Source organism: Odontomachus brunneus, unplaced genomic scaffold (assembly GCF_010583005.1).
Source record: "Odontomachus brunneus isolate Ranch 3 - 2012 unplaced genomic scaffold, Obru_v1 Obru_scaffold_085, whole genome shotgun sequence".
In the NCBI taxonomy this organism is placed as follows: Eukaryota; Metazoa; Arthropoda; class Insecta; order Hymenoptera; family Formicidae; genus Odontomachus; species Odontomachus brunneus.
The window spans coordinates 455,945-460,724 of record NW_022639535.1 but is presented as its reverse complement, the minus strand read 5'-3'; positions in this window follow the sequence as shown (position 1 = coordinate 460,724).

Sequence of the window (4,780 nt, the reverse complement as noted above, 5' to 3'; positions counted from 1 at the left end):
ACGACGTCTAAAGGCGTAATCATTGATCGTTGTATCGAGCCGTATTCTTGATTGTTTTAGCGCGAACCACAATGGGCGCGCCTGCTGATAGAAAATAGATAGTGCAACATAGAATATACTATGTGTACGGACCTCCACTATCCCTACTTACGCGAGCTTGCCACCCGCGAGGTCGGGCAAAGCCGCCGTAAGACCGCCATTGCCGTTGAATGCACGCAGTGCAGAGTGTAGTTACATTCCGTAAGAACACGTATTTTTAAAGCGAATTTATTGATGAGATTCTCGATCGCCACATTTATTTTCTACTCAGTTTCGCGACGAAAATACTTAATTTAAGGCTGTCTCGTTTGATTTTTCATTTCTCGGAGTCAATCAATTGCTCGCCAAGCGCGAGATAACACGTAAAATCTGATAAGAGTTGTTGCGCAAATAGAATTTCTCGTTTGGTCTGTATACGCACAAAGTGATCGCGCGGTACCCGATAATTTCTCGCGAATAATTCAACAAAATGACGACGGCGAATCGTTTATTGCAGTTATTTTCCCCTTTTCGCCAGTTATTATGTCTCCAGCGAGCGCAATCACGAGCGTCGTCTTGGACGAAAAGACGCCATTATCTCGAGCAGGCACTCTACTTAGGCAAATTTGCTTCGCGTGAATAAGTAGGTGCGCAAATCAGCGGAAACAAAGAGAAAATATATGCGCTCGTTTCGTTAATATTCCCTGGGATAACCGGCGCGTTGTTGTGTACTAATCCCGACGCGATTCGGCACTCGGGATCCCCTCGAGTCGTCTCGCGAAACAAACTTCCACGTCGAGTGATACTGCTCCGTGTCGCTGTCGCTTCTACGAAAAGAAAAAGGAGCAAAAAGTACATATAAATACATGCGCGATGTAAAACTCACTGATAATTTCATATGGAGATCCTCGAGATTCTGTGTGTGCAGTACGAAAATACGCTGCGGAAGTACGAGACGTTTCGTGCTCCCTGTTCTCTCCCCTCTCCTCGTCTCTCGCAAAAGGAAACAATATTCTTCCTTCTCCGTACCTAATAGAGGGATCTTGCCTGAGCCGTATTATCCTGGTGAAAAATTCACGGTCTCTAAAAGCACGACCATTCGGCTCTTCTGGTCTCGGTCGATCGTCTTGTATATTCGCCGTGTTCCGTTGGCCCGGAATCCACATTTCCATAAGAGCACCGGCGCCGTTATCGCGGGGGACGGAGTCGCGATCGAATCTCTTATCATTCTGCCATCTCTCTCGAAACGATCTTGTGTGTGCTCGCGTATCGACGCTCCTCTAACGATGTTACAATGCGCCGATCGATGAGCATAATTCACGAGCGATGTTCCGTGAGCCCGCTGGCTCTTTCATTTCTCGCTCCGCGCGTTCTGTTAGACTCCACGTGATACTTGAATTATGTACGTCCCACGCTCGTTAGAAACGACATGGAACCGCGCGACTGTCGTCGCGCCGTTACGAATACAGGCAACGCCAGGCACGATACGGCATAATCGCGTAACATTCGAGATATCTCGCGACGTTAATAGATAGCTTGCAAAGAGAGCGAGACGTACGTGTGCACCCGAGTTTCTCTCAGAAAGTGCGGAATAAAGTGTCTCGCGGAACGCCCCGCATTTTTGCCGCGGCAATTTTTCGGAACAATCTACTCGAATTTTTTTATTGCAGAAAATTTGCGATGCTTTCGTTGCAGTGCCCGTAGAAATGTAATTGGCCGCTCTTTTGTAAAATTTTCGCGTAAATCTCTCTCTCACTCTTCATAAAAGAAGAAAAGAAGTAAACGAACAAACGTTTATCGTCCGTTGCAACACATCGCGCGTGCGGAAAATTGACGAAATTGTTTTCGCTACGCAGTCTCTTACCTCGTGGGAGCGGCCCGACGTATTCATTGATCTGCGTCAATTACGGCACGTAATAGAGGCGTTACTCTAACCGGTCGTTCTTTTGTAGTCGTAAAAAAATTCAGCACGTCGTAAGAATATACTTACCAAGTCCAAGTCCTATGCGTCCCTCGCGCACTCGCACCCTCGCGCACCTCTCCTCGCCTCATCCGTGCAATCTTCGTAAAAATAGAGGAAGTAAATTGCCACGCGGGAGAACGGAAGGGTCGAGGGGGGGAGAGCTTCCGCTATCATCGTTCATCATTAAACATTTTATACACTCGCGAACTCTCCGCGGAAATTGCAACGTCTTATCCGCAAATATTTCATCAGGTCGAATCAGACATTAATCGTACAGTGACTCGTTTCAATTTGCAGTAGTAATAATCAGTGTGTGTACGTGTGTGTGTGTGTGTATTACGGCTCGTCGATTAATTATGTCGTTGCAACAATGGCGTTGCAACGACGTTAGACGGGAAAATTGAGAAAGAGGAGGAGGAGGATCGTCGCGCCGAATACTGGAAGGTCTTATTCGCCTGCGTCCTTATTCCGCGCCGTGCTCGCGCGAGCGCAAATTTAAAGGCTACTTGCATAATTTCGAGGAGCGCTCTCGAAATGATAGCGACATATTTCAGCCGGAGTGAGAGTGCTCTTTTCACCACTCGGCCCGCACGAATTATTGGTACTTTCGTGACACGGTACGTACGTGCAACTGGCTCGTGACTTGTGCGTATTTTATCTTGGTATATTAATTAACTCCGTCGGGGAGCTTCGCCAGAGTTTTTGCCCTCGCCGGGCGGCCAAACGTGCGCCGCCGCTGCGCGAAGCCGCGAAATTCACTTGAGCGATTATAAATGCGCTGAAATGAAACAAATAGAAGAAAACGGTCCTCCACCAGCCGCTGGTGGGGGCCAGAAAAAATATACGAGCCAGCCGGATATAAGCGATTATCATTTCTCCTCGCTTAAATATTTATTCCGGATCTGCCCATCCAGATGTGATTTTTGAAAATATTATCTATTAAAATAAACGACAGAGCTGCCTTTTAATGCTCCACGATAATTGCGTTCTCGTTTCCGCGTCGCGGAAAAATGTCAGTGCTCTATCAATATAAACAATTTCCATCAATATAATTATCATGGCATAGTTTTTTTTTATTTTTTTTGTCCCATATTGTTTCATCTATGAATGAAAATCGATAAATGCAACGGCAAGCATAACATTGTTTTGTCTTTCTCTCTCTTCCATTCTCTCGTTTTTTTTTTTTTTTATATTGTAATTCGTCAATACGCAGGTAATGAACTATTCCGCAGTCGCGAATGTAAAAAATTTGTACCGTTGTTTTATATCTTATTCGTTTGTTTCATATTTTTCCGGTATCGGGGGTTTTTTATTTCCATTTTTGTTGAATATGTCAAAACTGAAACGCTATAGAGAATTCGGCTGCATTTGAGATGCACGTAGCTATAAAGCACTATGGCACTTGCCACAATTTGTTTTGCGAAATAAATATATTTGCCTATTAAGCGAATAAAACGACATCGATATGATGTCGTTTGTTACTCGTTTTGTAGCGCGTCGCGTATGCACGGTCGGTAGTATACCGCCGACACCGCGCATACACGGTCGTACCAAGAAGCGTTTGTTTACATCTGCCAAACCAATTTGTCGTTTTAACAAAATAAATTGCAAATTCGCGTAACGCGATTCCCTCCACCGAATTGACAGAACGCGTCTCCTGGTGTGAATTGCAGTTCAAATTGAATAGCGAATCGCGTCCCGTTTTTTCGCTCCCACCACGCGACACTTCAAGGTTAATTAAAAAGTGTCATTATTTATTTAACTACCGCGTATAACTACGCGCTTACACCTCGAATGCAATTACGCTGCGCGCGCGAACAAATCGTCGGGTCGACAGACACCACCACTTCTGCGACGTGTGTGTGTGTTTAAAGCTCTCTTTGACGCTCATCGTGCTGGCAAAAAATCCGCGGCGGTCGAGGATCGTCTGATCGTTGTCAAAGAATTTTGAGGGCGAAAAATGCGGTTTCTCTAAGCCGCGAGAAGGGACGACTACGGGAGCTGTTCTCGAAGTAACTCGTTACGTGCCGCGACGAGTCTGGGCGAGTCTGTAACGTTAACTTAATACCTCGCGTTGCCATTGCGGAAGGTAAGGAAATCCGACGTGTACTTAATAAGTTTTCGGTAATAACCGGAGTTCATGGATCTCCCTCTCTTTCTCTCTCGACTTTGCTCCACCAAACCGGTACTCTTATTACCCGCCTACTCTATAAAAGCTCTCTCCGTGCCTCTCTCTCTCTCTCTCTCTCTCGTCGGGACGCGTAATCTTAATAACTGCCGAGATTTCAGCTCAGGCAATAACTATCAAGGGGAATTTACTCGGGACACTTTAAAAATTGCGAAGCGATAACAAATCTCCGATTCCGACGGAGCCATCGTTTTCCGCGCAGCAGATAAAAATCGAGACCCGCAGCTCCCCCGACGATCTCGTCGCACGGAAGATTGATTTGCTTTAATTGTTTATGGAAACTTGCCTCGAGAATACAATATTAGATGTAGGGTCTGTCCTTCATGAGGAAACGATTCAAATCGAAATATCGAGTGACGCGTGTCTCGCGCGTTTGAAATCTATTCGAGGGAGAAGTCGCGTGAAATCGCGCCGTTGACGCCGCTTTTACGCCGCTTGAATTTTACGTTAGCGTGCGACGTCGAGGGTCGGGGAGAACGTGAAATATGAATCTTGGTCGGGGCGAGCAGTCAACGAAACCGAGATAATCAAACGCCGCTATCTACCATTGCTCTCTGTAAATCCCAGAAGCAATAAAGCTGCGGCGGCGGGACGAGTCAGTGGATGAGGAG